This window comes from Myodes glareolus, chromosome 24, assembly GCF_982192425.1.
Source record: "Myodes glareolus chromosome 24, mMyoGla1.1, whole genome shotgun sequence".
Taxonomy (NCBI): Eukaryota; Metazoa; Chordata; class Mammalia; order Rodentia; family Cricetidae; genus Myodes; species Myodes glareolus.
This window is the reverse complement of record NC_142049.1, coordinates 53807990-53833848: the sequence shown is the minus strand read 5'-3', so window position 1 is coordinate 53833848 and position 25859 is coordinate 53807990.

Genomic DNA, 25859 nt, shown 5'->3' with positions numbered 1-25859 from the left:
TCAAGCAGCCTAGACAAGAGCAGTTTCTTGCCCAAATGAGTAGCCATCTCCATAAGGAGCCTCTTTGATACACATCTTCCTCTTGAAGTAATTGGTGATGCCAGGAGCAGATGTGTCTCATTGTCATGAAAAGTCCTACGTTACTAAAATATTTTAAATGTCATATTCTGAATGCCTCTGAAAGATTTAAAGAATAACTGAAACATATCTCTGTACATTTAGAAAACATAACTAACATGACTACAAGTTTGACTATTATAGATGACTTTTTATTAACCTATATTACTTAACTGTACATTACATTTTTAAATGAGCTGCACAAACACCTAAATCAAGAGCAGAAATATACATATAATAAAATTGACCTTAAATTTGTATCAACAAACAAAGATCCATACCAATGCAAATCTCTATAGCATATCCCTTTTTAAATTTAAACAAACATTTATAAACAATATTTGGGAATATGGGCATAGTTCTTCTCCATACTGCTTCCTGCTTTTTGTTGGGCAAAGTAATTTTTTGGGGTATTCATGGCTACCTTTCAGAGTGTCTTGGTTCATCAAACCACATTAGCCTGGAATTAATCCACAGGGTCTCATCTTCTGTAGAAACAAAAGAAGAACCTCTTTTCCAAAACAACATTTCCTTAGACTCAAATTCTGAAGTCAAGATACATTTAAAGTATATCCATTGGTTACTTAGCTCCTTCACAGTCAAAAAATTCAAAGAAAGCCCAATAATATACATAATCCAGACTCTCTGTGAATTTTCCATCTTTATGTGGCTTGTTTTTACTCTACTACTTTTTTTTACTTCTTAAGTCTGACTGTCTGCACTCTATCTCTTTAAAGAGTTTGTTTATCTTAAACAATTTACTTCTTTTGACAACTCTCTATCCTTTTTTTTCTTCTCTCTCCCTATCCTATGTACATTTATCCAACACTGTGACCCATTTAGAGGTCTTTTCCATATGGATTTGTCTTTATTGCATATCTGGAATTATTTTCTGACCAGAAGTGCTTTTTTAAATGCTAAGTCCTTCTTATGAACTTAAGCGGCACTATTGCTAGGGGAAATATGGCACTACCCGCTTGCCCCACCCAAGCCAGCATGGTGGAGCTGTTTGCTGCCTCTGAGAGCCATGCTCACAGCCCCATTGTTAGGCACAAAGTCAGTCTATTTAGTCATTAAGCGAGTTGTAGCACTCTACTCACAAACCCCATTTAAATGCTCCATAGTTGGACATCCAGAAAGAGTCAGAGTTTGTGTTGGCAGCATGGCCCTGAAAACTGGCATTTCAAAACTGTGGCATTTTTTTCCTGCCCTATCAACAGGCCAAGGCAGTTTCTTTATTCACCAATGGTATTCACAGCATACAGAGGGAAATCCCATATCAAATATAAATTAAATTTATCAGTATTTATGTATCATCTACCAATATATATCATCTTTCTATTACCAATCAATCTATTTATCATCTTTGTATAATCTATCACATCAACTCCATTTATCAGTATTTATGTATCACCTATCAATGTATATTATCTTTATATTACAGGTCATTCTATTTATCATCTATATCTCTATATAATCTATCATATATCAATCTGTTCCCAGCTGGGAGGTGGTGGTGAACATTTAATCCCAGTACTCAGGAGGTGGATTTCAAGGAGTTCAAGGCCAGCCTGATCTACAGAATAAGTTCTAGGACATCCAGGCTACACAGAGAAACCCTATCTCAGAAAACCAGCAACAAAACACAACAACCTCTCCGAAAACACAACCCAACATGAATCTGTGTTCAATCCATTTTCCTAATTTTATAACTGTCACCTAACTACATGCCTACCATTTAATTTTCTGCATCTATATTATATCTCTGTCATATACATCATTTATCAATTAATCAATAATCTTTCTATATATATTAATCAATCATGTTTCAGTCCAGGTTTACCTATCTTAAGTCATAACCTTGTTTTCATTAAAATTTTAAGTTTTAATGATTTTCATTAAATTTTTAACTTTTGCTGTTTCTGTTTATGAATTGAAGTCAGTAATCAAAATCATGGTTAGTAATGTTATTTATTAGGTGAATTTCAGGCAGTAGCTTGTGAGAAGTGTGTAAACAACTACAACAACAACAACCAAAACAAAATAACAGCAACAAAAACCAACCCTGTTTCACACTGTTTGGCTGATACACTGTGTATGGCAACACTATCCAATGGCTACGTAGATTTTCTGTTCAAAGTCGAATGTTACATTCTGCTTCCTAAAACTCAGGAAGTTCACTATTAAAAAGGACACCAATATTTGACAGCACTATGATTAACTTAACAACAATGGCTATTAACAACAACAATCACTCCTCTTGTCTTACAGGAACTGTGCCTTGAGCCATTGACTGACAATTTGTACCCTGTCTTAACCACTCTCAGGTGCTGGTGATCGTTATATTTTCGACTTGTCTGAGTCAAACTTTTTCTGTTCTACACATGTGTGAGATCAAGGTCTCTTCATTCTTTGTGCCTAACTCATTTTGTTTGCAGTGATAACTTCTACATTCATCCCGTGTTCTTACGATTTCCTGTGGTCTGAAAGGCAGCGGTATGGTATCACTAAATTTTGGGTGCTTCATACTCATCAATAATCCAAGCATTGAATGTTTGGAGCAAGGTAGAGCTAGAAGGAAAGGGCAGAACTTTTGAGAAGTGAGTCTCATGGGCAATCTTTGTTCTTGAAGTCCTGTCCATGAAGAAGACTGTGGAATCTTGTCTCTTACCTGGCTGACCAGTGAGTGTGCCCTGCTATCCTCTGCTGCTTTGTATACTGACTTATTTAAGTAAGGCCCAAGAAACCAGACTACTTAATCACTTCCTGACTTCCTGTACACACAAAAATGTAACCACAATAAGCCCTGTTGAACTTTAAATTATGTCCCTCAGGTAGGCTATAGTTGAAGAAATAAACTCTGATTATATGACCCAAAGGGCAGTTCAATTGCTTCCAAGTCTTGTCTGCTAATTGGAGAAAGTAAGATACCCACGTATGTCTTCAAATGTCCCTAGACACTGTGCTCTCTTTATGCTTCCTGGTTGTCTTGAAGGCAGCAGACTCAACGCCATGCTATTGTGTTGTGCTGTCTCAGGATAACACTAAAGATACTGGCTTAATAAAGCGGCAGTTCTAAGTTCTCCTCCAATATCTATGACTTCACTATCCCTGGGGTTTTGGCTAGGTTTTTAGTAGCAAATGATTTCCCATTTGTTGAGTGTCTCTTAAGTAATTAGAGGGTTATTGGTAACTAACAGTGTCTACATGGCACTACTACACCCTAGGTTATTAGTATAATAATCAGTGTTATTGTGCCATTTTACCAGCTGTGGCTCATAGGTGTCATAGCTGGGTAGGATTGTTGGCTGCTTTCCTTCTTTGAAACCTTGCATGGCACCTTCTCATACCATGAATACAAGAGTCAATGCCATGATGGGGAAACCCACAGGGACAGCTGACCCGAGGTAGTGGGAGCTCACCCACTCTGTACTGATAGCTGGGGAACCTACATAGGCCCTCTGAATGTGAGGAACAGTTCTGCGGTTTGGGCAGTCTGTGGGGCTACTGGCAATGGGACCAGGATTATTCCCCAGTGCATGAATTGAACTGGATTTTTGGTGGGATGCCTTGCTCACACTAGATACAGCGGGGAGGGACTTTGTCCCACCTCAACTTGATATATCAAACTCTATTGATTCCTCATGGGAGGCCTTATCATTTCTGAAGAGTGGATGGGGGTATGGCTGATGCAGAAGGCTGGGGGATGCAGGGGAGGAGTTATATAACAACCATAGTTGTAAAAAACTTTTAAATAAAAAGTTAAAGAAAAAAGTTTCCTAGTTCACTCAGGGGAGTTTTCAGATCAATTCCAGCTCAAGAGCTGCTGAGTCCTGAGTCTGGAGTACATGGTGTTAAGTTACATTGGTTATATTTTAATTAAAAATAGATTTTTCATATAATATATTCTGATTATGGTTTCTTTACCTCAACTCCTTCCAGATTCTCCCTGTCCATTCAAATCCACACCCTTTCTTTCTCTCAGTCATTATGAAACAAACAGGCATCTAAAAAAATAAGATAAGATAAAAACAAACAAACCTAAATAAGACAAAACAAACAGAAAAAGAGACAAGGAAGAGCCACAAGAAACACATATAGACAAAGACACACACATTAACAACATAGAAATCTCATAAAAACACAAAACCAGAAACCATAATACATATGATACAAAAGACCTGTAAAAGAAAAGAATTCCCAGACAAAGATTATCAAACAAAAACACTCTAAAAACACCATTGAGCTTGCATTGTGTTGGTCATTTAGTGCTGAGTATTGGGCCTTAACTTAAGGATGGTTTGTATACCAAGTGAGAATCTCTCCTTTGGAGGAAACTTAACTTTTTCACCTGTGAACAGTTAAGATAACTTCTGAGTTAGGAATGTGGGCCTGCGTTTACTCTCAGTGCTGGGACCCCATCAGACCCAGACTTGTGCAGGTGGTGTGTGCGTGCTGCTTTGTGACTTCACACCTGGATCAGTCCTGATGTGTTTAAACACACCTTATTTCTTTTGTGTCCTTCATCTTCTGTCTCTTGCATTCTTTATACCACCCTGTCTTCCCTAGGGATCCCTGAGCCGTGAGAGGAGGAACTTATGGAAGCCTCCCGCTAAGGGAGAAATGGTCCAAGAACTCTCTCTCTCTCTCTGCACCCTGTCCAGCTGCAGATCTCTGTGTTTATCCCCGTGTATTGCAGGCAGAGGGTTTGCAATAATGACTGAGTGAGGCACTGATCTATGTATGTATGAGTGGAGCAGAATGTCACTATTTCTGCTATGTTCCTTTAGCGCATCAGTAGTATTTGGTTCCCCCTAGATCCCTGGCCTATCTAGTCTCAGCCTTTTGTTCAATAGAGCAGTGCTTGGGGATGGGTTCTATCTCATGGAGGGGGCCTGAAATTTAATCAGATGCTGGCTGGTTAATTCCACAAGCTTTGTACCTCAGTACACCTTGCATGCAGGTTGAAGATACAATCGAAGACTGAAGATTGTATCTTCAGTCACCATTATAGATTGAAGGGTTTGGAGCTCGGTTGGTGTTCACCTTTTTCCTTCAGGTACGATGCAGAGTACCTTCAGGTACTGGGAATCCTGGTTAGTAGGATTTAATGCTCTACTGGTAGGCACTAGCTCTATGACTCCATGTTTTTAATTTCCCTTTTTACTGAAAATAGATCGTTTCCCCTCACAAAATATATCGTGATTACGGTTTCTCCTCCTTTTCTCCTCCTGGTTCCTCCCCACCCCTCTTACCATCTGGATTCACACCCTTTTCGTCTCTCATTAGAAAGCTAACAGGCTTTTAAGGGATAGTAATAAAATAAAATATAATCAGATAAAACAAAAACTAAGGCACTAGAGTTGAACAAGAGAAACAAAAGGAAAAGCACCCAAGAGAAGGAACAAGAATTAGGGTTCTATTTGTTTATACACTCAGCAATCCCATAAAGACACTGAATTTGAAACAATAATATGTAAGTAGAGGACATGGTGCAGGCCCAGGGCATGTTGTCTCAGTTTCTGTAAGTTCATATGAGCTTTGCTGATGTTGACATAGAGAGTCTTGTTCTCTTGGTGTTCTCCATCCTCTTTTACAATCTTCCTGCCTCCTGTTCCTTGGACTTCCTGACTACTGAGGGGAGGAACTGATAGAGACATGCTATTTGGGGCTGAGTGTTGCAAGGTCTCTCTCTCATTCTCTGCATAATACCAAGAATGGTATATAACTACATCTTAAAGTAATCTATTTCTAGCTTTCTTGAGGAACTCCCACGCTGATATCCGTAGTGACTGTACAAGTTTGCATCCTCATCATCAATGAATGAGTGTTCTTACTCTACATCCTCAGAAACATGAGATTTTTCTATTGGTTTATGTTTGTTTATTTATTATGGCCATTTTGACTGCTTTAAGATAAAACCTAAAAAATAGTTTTGATTTGTATTCCCCCAATGATTAAAAATGTTTAACATTTCTTTTAGTATTTTTTAATCATTGTGTTTCTTCCTTTGAGAATATTGTTACATATGCAGCTCATTATTTTCCCAGAAAGATCACACAGTTATTTGGTGTTTTTATTGACATGCTTAGCTTCACATAACAGCATATACTATGTATTTCTACATATACTATAGTTTGACAACAAAGTACATGCACAAGACATTTAATAATCCAATTTGATAGTAATTATGTAGATATAAATAGTTATATTTATATGTATATATGTAGTAGTTTATATAGTTTTGTAAATTTTTTTATTTATTCTTTGTCTCTTTCACATCACGCATCTTGAAAACATTCATTTTCCCATCCTTTTCTATCATCCTTTGCCCTTGCAAAACCGACCCCCAGTAAAATAAAATTTAAGAGAACAACAACAAAAAAAAAGAAATGAAAGAAAATTCATCATGGACGCTGTAGTGTGAGACAGTGAGTCACACAGTAACCCTTTGTCCATGTATCTTTACTTGGAAGTACTCATTGCAAACAGCCATTGGTTTGGTTTCTGCTACACTGTTGATGCTGACCCTCACTGGGGCTCCTCTAGGCTATCCTGCGGTTGCCCTGTGTCATGGAGATCCTGCAGCTTTGGGTCTGTAGGACCAGCCCCCTCATGTGCAGATTATATATGTGGTGATTGTTTAGGTGAGCCAACTCATCACTCTGGTTCTAGGCCTGGGTAGTTGCAGGTCATCCCACCAGCTCTCCCCGGTCCTCACCACCAGGGTGAGCTCTCCAGCATTGCTTTGGCTAGTTCACTACTTTCAGCAATGAACAAGGTGTAGGGCCAGTTCTCCTACTTTCTTACCCTGACTGTCAGCTCTCCACATCTACACCTTCAGGACCAGCTCTACTGTGCTGTCCCAGTGAGGTGCAGAGGCCACTGTCCTGAGCACTGCAAGTAGCAAGGGGCAGGGGCAGCTCTCCTGCTCTTATGACCTTAGGGCCAGTTCTTTCATCTGCCACAGGTGGCAAGGGTGTCATATGCGGTATTTGTTTTCTTAATGTCCAGTTTATTGAATTCTTTTATATTTTGGATATTAGCCCTTTATTGCATGTAGAGTTGGTAAAAGTATTTTCCCATCTACAGGATGCTGCTTTGTTTGAATGACCATGTCCTTTGTTGTGCAGAACCCTCTCAGTTTCCTGAGGCCCCATTTATTAATTGTTGATCTTAGTGTCTGTGCTAATGGCGCTATGTTTCAAAGCCTTTTTCTGTGTCAATGAGTTCAATACTACTCCACATTTTCATTTCTATCAACGTCATTGTTTGTGGTTTTATGTTGAGGTCTTTGATCCATTTGAATTTGAGCTTTGAGCAGGCTGATAGATATAGATCCATTTGCATTATTTTGCATGTAGCCATGTAGTTTGGCCAGCACCATTTGTTGAAGATGCTATTTTTTCCCAGTGTATATTTCTGGCTTTTGTTTTAAAATTGAAAATCAAGTGTCTATAGTTGTGTGAGTATTTCTGTCTATGTCTTCAATTCAACTCCTCTGGTCAACTCCCTGGTTTTTATGCCAATGCCATGTTGCTTTTATTGCTATAGCTCTGTAGTGTAATTTGAGGCTGGGGATGGTGATACCTCAGTGCTTATGTTATTACTCAGGATTGCTTTGGCTCTCCTGACTTGTTCGTGTTTCCATATGAAGTTGAAAACTGTCCTTTCAAGGCCTGTGAAGAACTGTGTCAGCATTTCATAGTAACTTTATCAAATCTGTCAGTTGCCTTTAGTAAGATGGAATTTTAATATATTAATCCTGCTGATCTGTTAACATGGAAGATCTTTCGGTTTTCTGATACCTTCTTCAATTTCTTTTTTCAATGTCTTAAAGATTTTTATCATATAAGTCTTTCAATTGATTGGTTAGAGTTAATTTAAGGTATTTTATGTTTTGAGGCCACTGTGAAATTTACTGTTTCCTTGATTCTTTTTTGGTCTCCTTGTCCTTTGTGTATAAGAAAAGTAATTATTATTTCTAAGTTAATTTTTCATACTGCTACTTTGCTGAAAGTGTTTATCATCTGTAGACATTTCTTCATTGATTTTTTTAGGGTAACTTATGTATACAGTCATATCACTGCAAATAAAATATTTGATTTCTTTCTTTTCTATTTATAGTCACTTGATCTCCTTCAGTTGTCTTATTGCTCTAGCTAAAACTTAAAATACTATATTGAACAGGTATTGAGAAAGTGTACAACCTTGCATTGTATCTCAATTTCGTAGAATTGCTTTGACTTTCTCTCCATTGGATTAGCAATGGCTGTGGACTTGCTGTAAACTGCGTTTATTATGTATCTCTAATCTCTCCAAAACTTTTATCATGGAGAGGTGTTAGATGTTTTCAAAGAGCAAGTATGTAGCTAATGAGATGATCATATGGCATTTCTTTCAATTTATTTACATGGGGGATTGCCATTGTCTGTTTATGTATGTTGAGCCATCCCTGTATCTCTGAGAGGAAGCCGACTTGATCATAATGGATCATCTTTTTTTTTTCAAAGTTTATTAAATTATGAAAGTTTCCATTTTCGCCCCTCCTCCCAACACCCTCCCACTCCTCCTCCCCCTCCTCCTCCCTCTCCATCCCTAAGAGTAGTCAGGGTTTCCTGCCCTGTGGGAAGTTCAAGTTCCTCCTCCCTCCCTCCAGGTCCAGGAAGGTGAGTATCCAAACAGACTGGATCCCAAAAATCCAGTATATGCAGAGGAAACAAGTCCCAGTGGCATTGTCAATGGCTTTTCAGAAAGACTCCGGGCCAGCCACATTCAGAGAATCTGGCCACATTCAGAGAATCTGGTTGGATCACGTGCTCGTTCAGTCGCAGTCCAACTGGCCTTGGTGAACTCTCATCAGATCCGTCCCCTTATATCAGTGGGTGATCGCACCCCTCGCGGTCCTGAGTTTTTTTTCATGTTCTTCCTCCTTCTGCTCCTCATTTGGACCATGGCTCCTGGATCATCTTTTTTGACGTGTTGCTGGATTCAGTTTCCAAGTGTTTTACTGAGAACTTTGATATCTATACTCATGAGGGAGTTTGGTTGTAATTCTCTTTCTTGGTTAGGTCTTTATGTGGTTTAGGGATCAGGGTGACAGTGGTCTCATAAAATGAATTGGTCAATCTTTCTTCTCTCTCTATTTTGTGGGATAATTTAAGGAGTACTGACATTAACTCTTCCTTATAAGTCTGATAGAATTCTTCCTTTGTTGTATGTGATTTAGGTTATCAGTTTAACTATGGCCTAGTACAATGAATTGTGCAACGTTTTTCTGTTTTTATTTTGCTAAATAGTTTGGGAAATGTTGGCATTAATTTTTCTTTGAAAAACCTAGTAGATTCTGCATTAAAACCATCTTTCACTGGGTTTTCTTTTAGATGATAGACATAATTACTGCTTCTAATTTACTAGGGGTTATAATTCTGCTTAAATTGCTTATTTGATCCTGATTTAACTTTGGTTGGTGGTATTTATGTAGGAAATTATCCATCTCTTTTTGATTTTTCAATTTTTTGGAGTATAGATTTTGAAGTGGTTTTAAGTATTTTCTTGATGTCTCTTGTTTTGTTGCTCTTTTTTCTCTAATTTGAATATTTATTTATACCTATCAGTTTGGTTAATGGCTTGTCAATTTTATTAATTTTCTCAATGAACCAACTCTTTGTTTAATTGAATTTTTGTATTTTTTTGTCTCTAAACCCAGAGTTTGATCTTTTTGCTATTATCTTTTGCTTTTGTTCTAGAGTTTTACATTATAAATATTTGTACTTATGTCTATAGACAATTGTATCCCTTCTCTTTGTAACTGACTCTATTATAGGAAAACATAAGTGATCAAAATGCAGAGTTTGGAATCCAGTGTCAGTAGATATTTCTATAAAACAGCCTCTAATCTTAACATTCAGGTATCATTGCAGAAAAGGATGTAGAATCAATGTAGGAGCCAGAGGACCAGGGAGTTTGTTACGAGATTGTGTCTCCTACAAATATTAGAAATTATATGCATAAATTCTGGGTTATATTTATGTATTAGGAATATAAATATATATACATATTTGTGTGTGGTTTTAGTCAGGGTTTCTATTGCTGTGAAGTGACAACATAACCATGGCAACTCAAATAAAGAGAGACATTTAATTGGGACTGGCTTACAGTTTCAGAGGTTTATTTTACGTTCTCATGCAGGGTTGTAGGACAAAGAGTTGAGCATTCTACACCTTGACCTGCAGGCAGCAGAGGCAACTGTATGTCACACTGGTCTTAGCTTGAGCATAGGAAACCTCAAAACATACCTCTACTGTGACACAGTTCCTTCAACAAGGCCACATCTCCTGATAGTGTTGCTCACTATGACCAAGTATTCAAACGCATGTGTCTATGAGGCCCATACTTACTCAAACCATCATTTTCTACTCCCTGACTCCCATAAGCTTGTAGCTATAACACAATGCAAGAAGCATTTAGTCCAGTTTCAAAAGTCCACTTAGTCTATTACAGTCTTAAGAGCACTTAAGATTTCAAAGTTCAAAGTCTCTCCTGAGATTCATGCAATCTCGTAACTGTAATGCCCTATAAAATAAAAATAACAAACAGATCACATACTCCCAACATATAATGGCACAGTAGATACATTACCATTCCAAAGTGGAGGAAAGGGAGCATAAGTAAGGAAATACTTGACCAAAGCAAGACTGAAAACCAGCTGGGCAAACAGTAAATTCTGCATCTTCATGCCTGATATCAAAATGTTTTTAAGATCTCTAACTCTTTCCAGCTTTGTTGACTGCAACACACTTTTTCGCCTTGATTTGGTTCTACTCCCTGATAGCAGCTCTGCTTGGCAGGTATCCCATGACTCTGACAACTCCCCTAGCTTGGGGTCTCAAAGGCAGTCTAGGCTTCAATTTCACAGCTTCATACAATGGCTTCTCTGGGCCTCCATTCAGGGGCACCTCTGACACCTTCCTGACCTCAGTGGCTTTCCTTAGTGTTGGAGGGAGATTCCACAACCCCTTACACTAAAGCCAGAACCACATGGCCTAAGCAGCCAAGTTCTGCTTCTTGCTGGGGCTGCAACACAGCCCCCTCTTCAATTACATCTTTATCAACTTTCTGTTTTCAATGATTTCTTTCACTGCCTAATTATGGCTGTCCTGACATTGGATCTGTAGACAAAGCAGGCATTACACTCAGAGATCCACCTACCTCTGGCTCCGGAGTGCTGGGATTAAAGGTGTGCAGTACCACACCTAACCCTAAGCTTTTCTTTAATTCCTTTTCACAAGTTGGAAACTTGGATAGATGGAATTTTGCCCTGAGTAAGGAAATAATCCTTCACTCTATTTCTATATCTCCTTGAACACAGGATTTAGCTCCTTTCTATTTCCTGGTGCTCCTTTTCTCCTTAAATTTTACATTTTGTATTTTTACTTTCCAAGCTTGCTCTTTTTCATTATAAATTCTCATTAGAGTTGACATGATAGAGTCTATCCTAGGCTGTTTTGAGATTTCTTCTGCCAATGGAATTAGTCCAAAACTTTTTACTTTAGCCTCCAGCAGACTTTTCATATAATGGCAAAAATGAGCCACATTTTTCATCAAAGTATCACAAGGCAACATACTAAATTTTTTCTCCTCTGAAATCTCTTGAGATAGCCCCCAGCAGTTCAAATCATTATCAGCACCATTTTCCTCCATGTTTCTACTAATATGGCCCATTGGGCAGCCTTTAAATCATTTTACTGGTATAGGAGGTCCTTCTGTTTGCGTGTTGCTTTCATTGGATAATCAATAAAGAAACTGCTTGGCCTGATAGGACAGAACTTAGGTAGGTGGAGAAGAGAGAACTCAATTCTGGGAGGAAGGAAGCAGAGTCAGAGAAAACCGCCACAGAGCTGCCAGAATGAGACATGCTGAATCTTTGCCAGTAAGCCACGACCTTGTGGTAATATACAGCTTATTAGAAATGGATTAAATCAAGATGTGAGAGTTAGCCAATAAGAGGCTAGAGATAATGGGTCAAGTAGTGATTTAAATAAATACAGTTTCTGTGTAATTATTTCAGGTGTAAGATAGCCAGGTGGCCGTGAGGAAAATCAGGCCCTCCCTCCATCAACATTCAACTGCTTTCTAACCCAAAATAGCAAAGTCCCAATTACTCTGAGAAACAAACAAACAAACAAACAAAAAACAAAAACAGAAAAAAATATGGTCAGCCTATCAACAATATTCCAGACCCTCGTACCAACTTTTTTCTTGGTTAGGGTTTCTATTGCTGTGAAGAGACAACATGACCATGGCAAGTCTTATGAAAGGAAAACATTTGATTGGGGTTGGTTTATAATTCAGAGGTTTATTTTATTATCTTCATGGAGGGATGTAGACAGACATGGTTATGGAGGAGGAATTGAGAGCTCTACATCTTGATATACAGACAGCAGAAGCAACAGTATATCACATTGGGCATAGGAGTATAGGAGACCTCAAAGCCTGCCTCCACAGTGATACACTTCCTGCTCCAACAAGGCCACACCTCCTAATGGTGCCACCCCTTATGACCAAACATTCAAACACATGTTTCTATGGGGGATATAACAACTACTGTTGATTCAATAGAGCTTGAATTTGAAAGAGCATGGAAGGGCATATCAGAGGGTTGGTAGGGAGTATGGAGAAAGGAAAAACTATATAATTATAAAGTAGTCTCAAAAATAAAAGCAATAATAAAAAACAAAAAGGAAGACAGGAAAAATTAACATAAATCTGAGATCAGGTGGGCAGTATAGTTGGATAAAATATGCCAGAAGAGATCTGGAAACACTGCATTTACTATATACAGCATAAATAAAAATGCAGTCTATCTAGTTTGTATTGGTAAGGGGTACTCTGTAGGAGAGTCAACTTGAGGTGGTGCTAGCATGTCATCATTCAAGGTGAGGAAGCTGGTCAGTACTTTCTGCAATACTGTTTCAGCTACAGATCAACTGTGTGTCAGCATACACACTCTGTCCAGAGGAAGGCTTTACCATGCCCATAAGTTTGAGACATTGATGTCCTTGACATGGCCGTGCTCAGCACAACCACACACATTCACTAAGAACTTCATCGACTCTCCATAAGTTATGGCAGAGTCCTTCATCACTGGAGAGACAACCCCAGAGTTCTTTAGGGAATGAAAAACAGAGAAGGTCCCTGGTCTCCATTACCTTTTCCTGACATTGAATCATAAAGAGTGACAACCTCCTCTATCTCATTACCATTCTTTTTATCTTTGTAATGTAAAACCATAGCACACAAACAGTGCAGTGTTTAAAACCCTCCCAAATAATATTTTAATTGTATGTATTTAAAAACATGGAAATTATAATTTGTTATTCCATACAAGATAATATTTTTTAAAAGACTAAATGTATATTCTACTGTTTCCTGAAATTGAGAGGACACAAAAAGTTCAGGAATCTGAAATGTGTTAATTACTGTGCTTAGATTATTCTGTGGATGATCGAGCACATCAGTTGTTGACCATCAATGATTGACCAATTTTATGTCAATTATAAAACTAGAATTTGTATCATTATTGTCCTCCTTGGATTTCAACATTAATGGTCTCTGTACTACAGTACAGTTTGTAGGTTTAGTTATAGTCCATGACATCTAAGATGTCTGGTCTCTGATTTAGTTCTGTCTCCTTTATGGGACATAAGTATTGACCCCTATTTTGTGTGTGTGTGGTTTTTTTTTGACAAACTTAGAGAGTTTGAAAGGAATCATCACACTTTTAAAAGTATATTAAAATTCCAGTTCAAAGTACATTTAAATTACTTCTTAAGGACTTGTTGTGCTAAGCAGTTTTGCTCAAATAATAACATGAGACTCAAATAAAGGTCGGAAAGAGTTTCCTTGCCCCATCCTATCTCTTCTGCTTTGTAAATGTCCCTTATATTGTTTAATAGCATATCTACAGTTAAAGACATAGTGCATTTTATTTTAACTCGGGGATTAAGACTAGTAATCAAATTAAATTGGTTTTGCAATGTTGTCAGCTCCTTGAGCTACAAAAACATTTAATTTTTCTTAACACTCTGAGGAAATGAATAACTACGATGGCTTTTTGCTTAGTCTTGGGAGTGCTGTATACATTCCTCCAGTTACACATGCTTGCCTGTCCCTGAAGAGGGAGTTTCATTCAATAGAATGCTATTTTCTAGGGACAATGGCAAGAAAGAATGATTAGGAAGTAGTAAGTCCTAGAGCAGAGAAAGCTTTGGCAGCTTTTCCAATTTAAAACTGAAATTTGGCAGATGTGTGCACAATTTTCATTTGTTATTATTCTGTGTTTATTGTGTGACATTTGTAGACTCCAAAGGGTTGTTGGCAGATACTTGCGTAAAGAAAAATAAACTGAATAAAAATAATCCCTGAGATATTCATGGTTTGAGGCATGGAAACTGCACAGCGTTTTACTTTGGGCAAAAATTTACCAGGCCTGTGAGCAGATGGTCCCCTACATGTGGTGCTCTCAGAATTTGCAGTTTTCAAGAGGCAAGTCTCCTCCAAACAGAACAGGTGATGAATGGCTCCCAGGTGTGGGATGCACTTTATTAGTCATCTGTCATGGAACAGTTAAAGTTACAGTGTGTTATGATGTAACCTTCATTGTATTTTTATCTAATAAATATGATCTCATTGAGTTGAGATCATAAAATGATGGATATAAAGTTATGAAAATATCTAGTAGGAATATGGACAAATTAATTATTAAAAGGTGGAAAGCTTAATCTAATTCATGGTTTCATAACTGCTGAGATGCAAACTTCAGAATTTTAACAAATTTAACTCTTTCCCTGCTCAGATGAAACTCAAACACAGACAAGCAATAGGCTTCCTGAAAATGGACATTCCTCTCAGACTCCATGAGTCTTTTCTTGACCTATTCCCAGCACAGATTCACAACTGATATCAGTTCCTATGGGATGAAGCAAAACTGCACTTTTTTGATTTGTAATCTGTACTTCTATTTCAGAAAATTCATAATGCTTTGTTAACAATATTATATTGAATATGTTTTAATAATTATGAAAGTATAACAGATCAAGTTGAAGAACCAATTAAAATCTTGCTCAAATTGGAAGTCTATTTCTAAGAAAGATATCTACTGGTTTTATGTATTTTCCTACAGAATATCTGAATTATTGTGCTTATGTCTACCCCGTGTCCTCTTGTTTTTTAATGAAAAGAGTTAGAGATACCAGGATTGCTGAGGTCTTGAATTTTTGTCTTGTTTTTTCATGCTCTCTATATTTTTTCTTTACCAGAATTTCTTATTTTTGCTAACAGCATATATTTAACTTTATTATATATAGCTATATAAATATATTTGATAGATACAATAAAATTAGCCTATTCTGTTTTAAAATGTGTAATGAACTGATAATTTTTTTAAAAAAACAACTTTAAAGTAATAGTGAGAGACCACAGAATCAAACTGATAAACATTCCATGTCAGAAATGTTTTTTAGTGGTGTGGGAAAGATATATAGAAGGATGGACTTTCGGTGAAGGACACTTTATTTTTGTCCTAAAACATGAGGTAAAGAAGAAAGATAAAGATATATCACTTTTCCACTTTATGTAATAAAAATACAAGCCAGAAGCAACTAAAGGAAGATGCAATGAGGGAGAAGACTGTCTTGTCATGGCAGAGAAAGCATGACTGCAGAAGCAGCTGGTGTCTGCAGTGGTGTGGAGGCAGCTTTTTTGTGTTTTTGTCAAGTTAGCAGTAGACAGTAGGAAGATTGCACTGCAATCCTGTCCAGGCAATAGCCCCTAAGCCCTTCTTCCATAACCATGTGGTCCTGCATCTGCTCAAACATGCATGCCCAGATGAGAGTAAACTGTTGAAACACATTAGCCTTGATCAACAGACACCCAAGCATGAAATAGACGTGTGCACTTGCATGTATTTCCTACTATGAAGGAAGCATTTTGTTGAAAATTCAGAAATACTGGTAAAAAGGTAAAAGAGATGACATATAAGGAACACCAATAATGCACAAATTTGTATAACCTTTATTTATTTTTTTTACTGTTTTATGTGGGGCATATGCAATGGTACATGTATGGGAGTCAGAAAGCAACTTTAGAAACCATGTAAGTCCCAGGTATTGAACTCAGATTTTCTGGATTTAAGTTTTGTGCCTTTGTCCACTCAACCATCTTGCCAGTTCCTTATACAACTCCTTTTAAAGTAAATATTATTCTGATTTCTTTTTGAGTAGATGGTTTAGAGAGTCTGTGAGATATGACATTTCCAAGTCTGTGCTGCTAAAATGGCCTATCAAAGGTTTTTCCATTGCTGGAAATATGACATAAGAAGGAATCAGTCCCGTTGTTGATTGATTTCCACTTACAACACTGACTTTGCACGAACCATCAAAGGTGATTAAACCCACTGTCAACTTGGCTGGATTTAGAATCCTTTAGGCAAGGACCTCTGGGAATGTTTGTGAGATCATTTTCAAAGAGGACCGAGGAAGGACAGTGCCATTTCATGGGCTGGCGACTCAGACTAAATACAAATGGAAAAGACACCCAAGCTTCGTAGCACTAGGTCTCTGTGTTCTTAGCTTCCCCATCTGTCTCATGAACTAAGCCTCCGAAGCTACCATTCCTTCCTAGCCATCATGATCATTATCCCTCAGAATTGAGTTAAAGTAAACCGTTTGTGGATTAAGTTGTTTTCTGTCACGTATTTGATTGTAGAAAAGAGAAAATTGACATCTTGACATTTTACTACAACATCAGTGTTGAGGACAGTAAAAATTTTTATATTTTCCGATTTTAGGAAAATAATGAGAAATGAGTGATACCAAGGCTTTTCTAGAGAACTCTTCCTCTTCTATGTTGCTATGAAGTGGTTAATGTGTGCTATCCTTTTGACTTTGAATACTCTTAAAAAATAGGGCATGACATGATAGTCTTGTTTTGTGTAAAACTGAAGAGTTTGTTATTATAATATTCACTAACCTTGATAATCTCATGCTTTGTTCACTCATATGGAATTCCAGAGGAAAAAATAAGTTGTTTCTTAATTATATAAATTAGGTAAACTCACAAACATTGTCTCATATATTATATAAAAGAAAAATTTTGAAACATCAATGAGAGTATTGAAAGGATGACAATTCACAATTTATTACACTGATTACTGATCCCATGCCTTCTTCTCAAATGTGATTTTTGTGCTTGTCGAGAAATTGAGAATTCATTTTCTTCACCTCAACCTCGAATCTCCAGCCCAGAAGGGAGCAGTTTAATTCTTACTGCTTCATTACTTGCTGTCTAAATGATCCTTTCTGATTAAAACTCACCTTGATACAATTTAAGATCTCTTCAAAGGAGATAAATGAGTTGAAATCTCTGTGGAACTGAAAGACTTATGAAATTATGGATCTCACAAAGCTATCAAATTATTAAAATGAAGCACTTGAAGCCTCTAGAAGTATAACAATTTTCTTTTTGAGTGAGATAGCATCACTGTATTTCAGCCTCACACCTAGGTTTTGTCTCAAAAAGACATCACATTTGCTATCAGGAAGCCCTTTGCCAACACTCCCCTATATCTGTCCATCCACAAAATGACGATATCCTCCCAGTCTTCAGCCAGTTCCTACTCTATAACATGAAGGGGCCTGCTTGTTGGGGTTTCTGTCCCGCCTGGCACCTAACAGCCAACAGCTGGCATACCCCAAAGAAAATCACACAAAGGACTCCATAGGATTATAAACTGATTCACCCATTAGGTCAGGCTTCTTATTAGCCCTTGTAAGTTATATTAATCCATTATTATTATCTATGTTAGCCATATGGCTTGATACCTTTTTCAGCTGTCAGCTCACACGTTGCTTCTTCAGTGGTCTGGGCATGAATGGAGGAGGGAGCTTCCTGGAATACTCCTGTTCTCATCGCCCCACCTCTACTTCCTGTCTGGTTGACCCACCTACACTTCCTGCCTGGCCAATCAGCATTTTATTAAAATACATGATTGACAGAATACAGATAATTCTCCTGCACCACTACCAATGGCTAAGGAGCCTCTTCGATGCCCATAATCCTCTTGAAGTAATTGGTGCTGCCAGGAGCAGATGTGTCTCACCATCATGAAAAGTCCTAAGCTATTAAAAAATTTTAAATGGAAGTGGCACTCATCCTGTAGCAGAAGATACAATGGAGGGGTAAGTGTGTTCCTGACCCACCACACAAGCCCGGTAAGAGAACACACAATTTTCCCGCCATCCTTATCTCCCTGGGTATTCTGAAGGGGTGGCTTCCCCCAGCTAAACCCTCTCTCCTCCTACCCCATCCCCACTTTCAGCCAGGAACTCCTACCCCTTCTCTCTCCCTTTTTTGGGGCATAAAATCCTCCAAATCAACCTGTGTGGGTGCCATTGGGTCGGGGCGGTGAGTGCAAATGGGAGGGAGTTCCTTTGTTTTAATAGCCTGCCTGCAGCAAGGTAAGACTGCAGGCAGGGAGATTTCTGACCAGCAAGTGGCACTGATCCTGTAGCAGAAGATACAATGGAGGGGTAAGTGTGCTCCTGACCCGCCACACAAGCCCGGTAAGGGAACACACAATTTTCCCACCATCCTTATCTCCCTGGGAATTCTGAAGGGGCGGCTTCCCCCACCTAAACCCTCTCTCTCCCTACCTCATCACTGCTTTCAGCCAGGAACCTCTACCCTTCCTCTCTCCCTTTTTCGGGGCATAAAATCCTCCAACTCAGCCTGTGTGGATGCCGCCCAGATGGGGCGGTGAGTGCAAATGGGAGGGAGTTCCTTTGTTTTAATAGCCTGCCTGCAGCAAGGTAGGACTGTAGGCAAAGTGATTCCTGGCCAGCAAGGGGCACTAATCCTGTAGCAGAAGACCCAGCAGAGGGAAGAGCCATTGGAGAGCATCTGAAGGAAGAGATGGGCAGATGCCAAGGCAAGAATTCCTCCAACAATCTGAAAAACAACATAAAAGCACCAGATCATAGCGATCTTACAACAGAAGGACATGAACACCCTATTCCGGAAGAAGTGGAAAACAGTGTCATTATGAAAGCAATAGAGTCTCATAAACAGGGCATGAATAACTCACTTAAAGAAATAGAAGAGAAATATAACAAAAAGATTGAAGAAATGAGTAAAGAAATGGAAGAGAAATATAACAAAAAGTTTGAAGAAATGAGTAAATTCATAAACGATACCCTGGGAAACCAAGAAAAAACAATCAAACAGGTAATGGAATCAGTTCAAGAATTGAAAACTGAAATGGAGGCAATGAAGATAACACAAACCAAGGGCCGACTGGATATGGAAAATCTAGGTAAACAAACAGAGACTTCAGGAACAAGCATAACCAATAGAATACAAGAGATAGAAGAACGAATCTCAGATTATGAAGACACCATAAAGAAAATAAATGCTCTGACCAAAGCAAACAGCAAATTCAACAAATTCTCATCACAAAACATTCAGGAAATATGGGACATAATAAAAAAAAAACAAATCTAAGAATAATAGGGGTAGAAGAAGGAGAAGAATTGCAGATCAAAGGTCCAGAAAATATATTCAACAAAATTATAGAAGAAAACTTTCCCATCCTAAAGAATGATATTCCTATGAAGGTTCAAGAAGCATACAGAACACTGAATAGACTGGATCAGAAAAAAAACATGCCCTTGCCATATAATAATCAAAACACAAAGCATTCAGATTAAAGAAAGGATATTGAGAGCTGCAAAGGAAAAAGGGCAAGTAACTTATAAAGGTAAACCTATCAGACTTACAACAGACTTCTCTATGAAAACCTTGAAAGACAGAGGTCCTGGATAGAGGTACTGTAGAAACTAAGAGACCATGGATGCAAGCCCAGACTACTATACCCAGCCAAGCTATTGTTCACTATCAACGGACAAAACAAAATATTCCAGGATAAAAACAAATTTAAACAATACAGAGCTACAAATCCAGCCTTACAGAGAATATTAGAAGGAAAATCACAACCCAAGGAATCCAACATTCCCAACACTGCCTACAATAACTCAGACAACTAGCGACCCTTCACAAGCACAACTCAAAGAAGGAAAACACACACACACACTACTACCCCCCCCCAAAAAAAATGACCGGAGTCAACAACCACTGGTCAGTAATATCACTAAATATCAATGGACTCAATTCACCTATAAAAAGGCACAGACTTAGAGATTGGATACGAAAACAGGATCCAACATTATGCTGTTTAAAAGAAACACACCTCAACCACAAAGACAGAACCTACTCAGAGTAAAGGGTTGGGAAAAGGTTTTCCAAGCAAATGGACCTAAGAAACAAGCAGATGTGGCCATTCTAATATCTAACAAAATCGACTTCAAACTAAAATCAATCAGAAGAGATGGAGATGGACATTTCATACTCATAACAGGAACAATTCATCAGGAAGAAATCTCAATCCTGAATATCTATGCCCCTAATATAAATGGACAGGTCAATCAGACAGAAACCTAACAGAGAAATAAGAGAATTATTGGAGGTATTGAATTAAATGGACTTAACAGACATTTATAGAACACTCCACCCAAATAGGAAAGAATATACCTTCTTCTCTGCAGCTCAAGGAACCTTCTCGAAAATTGACCACATACTCGGTAACAAAGCAAACTTCCACAGATACAAAAAAATATTAGTAACCACCTGTGTCTTGTCAGATCACCATGGATTAAAATTAGAATTCAACAACAATGCTTCCCCCAGGAAGCCAACAAACTCATGGAAGTTGAACAGTCAACTACTAAATCACCCCTGGGTCAAGGAAGAAATAAAGAAAGAAATTAAACTCTTCCTTAAATTTAATGAAAATAAAGACACAACATGCTCAAACCTATGGGACACTATGAAAGCAGTGCTAAGAGGAAAGTTCAGAGCACTAAGTGCCCAATTAAAGAAAACGGAGAAAGCACACATTGGAGACTTAACAGCACACTTGAAAACTCTAGGAAAAAAAGAAGCTGATTCACCCAGGAGGAGTAGAAGACTGGAAATAATCAAACTGAGGGCTGAAATCAACAAAATAGAAACACAGAAAACAATCCAAAGAATCAATGAAATAAAAAGCTGGTTCTTGGAGAAAATCAACAAGATCGACAAACCCCTATCCAAACTAATCAAATGGCAGAGAGAGAACATGCAAATTAATATGATCAGAAATGAAAAGGGGGACATAGCCACAGACACAGGGGACATTCAGAGAATCATTAGATCTTATTACGAAAGTTTATATGCCACAAATAATGTAAAAGAAATGGACATTTTTTTTAGATAAGTACCATATACCAAAGTTTAATCAAGAACAGGTGAACAATCTAAATAGACCTGTTAGTCGTGAAGAATTAGAAGCTGTTATCAATAATCTCCCTTCCAAAAAAAGCCCATGACCAGATGGTTTCAATGCAGAATTCTACCAGAACTTCCAGAAAGAGCTAATACCTATACTCCTTAATGTATTCCACAATATAGAAACAGAAGAGTCATTGCCTAACTCCTTTTATGAAGCTACAGTTACCCTGATACCAAAACCACACAAAGACACAACCAAGAAAGAGAATTACAGGCCAATCTCACTCTTGAACATCGACGCAAAAATTCTCAATAAAATACTGGCAAACCGAATCCAAGAACACATTAGAAAAATTATCCATTATGATCAAGTAGGCTCCATCCCAGAGATGCAGGGCTGGTTCAACATATGAAAATCTACCAATGTAATCCATCATATAAATAAACTGAAAGAAAAAAAACCACATGATCATCTCACTAGATGCTGAAAAAGCATTTAACAAAATTCAACACCCATTTATGATAAAGGTTTGGAGAGACTGGAGATATAAGGATCATACCTAAATATAATAAAAGCAATATACAGCAAGCTGACAGCTAACATCAAATTGAATGGAGAGAAACTCAAAGTCTTCCACTAAAATCAGGAACATGACAAGGCTGTACACTCTCTCCATACCTCTTCAATATAGTACCTGAAGTTCTAGCAATAGCAATAAGACAACATAAGGAGATCAAGGGGATTCGAATTGGAAAGGATGAAGTTAAACTTTCGTTATTTGCAGATGATATGATAGTGTACATAAGCGACCCCAAAAACTCTACCAAAGAACTTCTGAAGCTGATAAACACCTTTAGTCATGTGGCAGGATACAAGATCAACTCCAAAAAACCAGTGGCCCTACTATACACAAAGGATAAAGAAGCAGAGAGGGAAATCAGAGAAACATCACCTTTCACGATAGCCACAAATAGCATAAAATATCTTGGGGTTACTCTAACCAAGGAAGTGAAAGACCTATTTGACAAGAACTTTAAGTCTTTGAAGAAAGAAATTGAGGAGGATACCAGAAAATGGAAAGACCTCCCCTGCTCTTGGATTGGGAGAATCAACATAGTAAAAATGGCAATTCTACCAAAAGCAATCTATAGATTCAATGCAATCCCCATCAAAATCCCATCAAACTTCTTCACAGATCTTGAGAGAACAATAATCAAGTTTATATGGCAAAACAAAAAACCCAGGATAGCCAAAACAATCTTATACAATAAAGGAAATTCTGGAGGCATTACCATCCCTGACCTCAAACTCTATTACAGAGCTACAGTATTGAAAACAGTGTTGTATTCGCATAAGAACAGAGAAGTCGACCTACGGAATTGAATAGAAGACCCGGATATTAACCCACAAACCTATGAACACCTAATTTTTGACAAGGGAGCTAAAGGTATACAATGGAAGAAGGAAAGCATCTTTAACAAATGGTGCTGGCATAACTGGATGTCAACCTGTAGAAGGATGATAGTAGATCCATATATATCACTATGCACAAAACTCAAGTCCAAATGGATTAAACACATCAACATTAATCTGTCCACTTTGAACCTGATAGAAGAGAATGTGGGAAGTAGTCTACAAGATATAGGCACAGGAGACCACTTCCTAAGTAGAACCCCAGTAGCACAGACAATAAGAGAAACAATGACTAAATGGGACCTCCTGAAACTGAGAAGCTTCTGTAAAGTAAAGGACACTGTCAGTAAGACAAAAAGGCTACCTTCTGACTGAGAGAAGATCTTCACCAACCCCTCATCAGACAAAGGTCTGATCTCCAAAATATACAACGAACTCAAGAAACTAGACACTAAAACTCTAATTAACCCAATTAAAAAATGGGGTACTGAACTGAACAGAGAATTCACAACATATTTACTTCGAATGGCCAAAAGACACTTAAGGTCATGCTAAACCTCCTTAGCGATCAAGGAAATGCAAATCAAAACCACTTTGAGATGCCATCTTACAACTGTCAGAATAGCTAAAGTCAAAAACACCAATGATAGCCTATGCTGGAGAGGATGTGGAGTGAGGGGAACACTCATCCATTGTTGGTGGGAATGCAAACTTGTGCAGCCACTGTGGAAATCAGTGTGGCAGTTTCTCAGGAAACTGGGAGTCAACCTCCCTCAGGATCTAGCAATTCCACTCTTGGGAATATATTCAAGAGATACCCTATCATACTACAAAATTATTTGTTCAACTATGCTCATAGCAGCACTATTTGTAATATCCAGAACCTGGAAACAACCTAGGTGCCCCTAAATAGAAGAATGGTTAATACATGGTGTGGAACATATACACATTAGAGTTTTATTCAGCGGTAAAAAAACAATGACATCTTGAATTTTGCATGCAAATTGATGGAAATAGAAAACGCTTTACTGAGTAAGGTAATCCAGACCCAAAAAGAGGAATATGGTATGTACTCACCCATAAGTGGATTCTAGCTATAGTTAAAGGTCTTTGAGTCTATAATTCGTGATCCTAGAGAAGCTAAATAAGAAGGTGAACCTGAAGAAAATCATATAGTTATCCTCCTGTATATTAGAAATAGACAAGATTGCCAGGCAAACTTCGGAGCACGGGGGTTGCGGGTTAGAAGTAAGGGGAGATGATTAGGGAGAGGGGAGAGGGGGAGGATTGGGGATGGCTTGGGGAATGGAAGGGGGGAGGGAGGAAGGATGGTTATGGGAGCAGGGAAGTTTATATCTCAACTAAGGGTGCCATTTTAGGGTTTGCAAGAGACTTGATTCTGGAGGGGTTCCCAGGTCCAAGGAGAGGTCCCCAGATTGTACTCTGGGCAGCAGAGGAGAGGGTGCCTAAGCTGGCCTTGGCCCATAACCATACTGATTAATATTTTGCATGTCACCACAGATCCTTCATATGGTGAAGGATGGAGATAGAGACAGAGACACATATTGGAACACTGGACTTAACTCCCTAGGTCCAAATGAGAAGCAGAGGGATGGAGATCGTGAGAAAAGAAAGCAGAACCAGAGGGAGCCTTCATCCGCAGATGGATGGAAATAGAGACGGAGACCCACATTGGAGCATTGGACTGAGCCCCCAAGTTCCAAATGAAAAGCAGAAGGATGGAGAACATGAAAAAGGAAGTCAGAACCATGAAGGGTGTGTTCACCCACTGATACAAGGGGACTGATCTAATGAGAGCTCACCAAGGCCAGCTGGACTGGGACTGAACAAGCATGTGATCAAACTGGATTCTCTGAATGTGGCTGAAATGGGGGCTGACTGAGAAGCCATTGACAATGGCACTAGGTCTTGTTACGTCTGCATGGACTGGCTTTTTGGGATCCTGGCCTGATTGGATGCTCACCTTCCTGGACCTGGAGGGAGGGGGCAGGAACTTGGATTTCCCACAGGGCAGGAAACCCTGACTGCTCTTGGGAATGGTGAGGGAGGAGGAGAGGGAATGGGCGGAGCGGGAGGGTATTGGGAGGAGGGGAGGAAGTGGAAATTCTTTAAATAAATAAATAAGGAAAAAAAAGAAAAAAAAATTTAAATGCCATATTCTGAAGGTCTCTGAAACATTTGAAGAATCCTTATCTAACTGAAATATATTTCTATACATCTAGAAAATCTAACATGACTACAAGCTTGACTATTATAGATGATTGTCTATTAACCTATCAATATCTCTTCATTATACATTACATATTTAAATGAACTATATATTCACAATACCCCAATAAAGGGCAGAAATATATATATGAATATATATGTATACATATATATATATATACACATACATATAACAAAATTGACCTTAAATTTGTATCAATAAACAAAAATCCATACCAATGTAAATCTCTATAGTATATCTCCCTTTAAATGCAAACAAACATTTAAAGACAATATTTGGTAGTATGGGAATTGTTCTGACCATATTACTTCCTGCTGTTTGGGGGCCCTGTTAATCAAGTCTTTCATAGTGTATTCTGTGTACTAGGTTCATCTCGGTCAGCAGTTGGGCAAAGTATTTTCTTTATGGTGTACATAGCAACCTTTCAAGGGGCATGCCCTATGAAACCATATTGGTCTAGAGGCAATCCACAGGGTCCCATCTTCTGTGATAACAAAAGAAGAACCTCTTTTCCAAAGCAACACATTTTTAGACCCAAATTTAGAAATCATGATATCTTTATAATATACATTCTCATTTAGTTTAGCAGCCCGTACAATGAAATGTCTTTCTGTACTTAGCTCCTTCACAGTCAAAAAATTCAAAGATAGCACAATAATATACATAATCTAAACTCTGTTAATTTTCCATTTT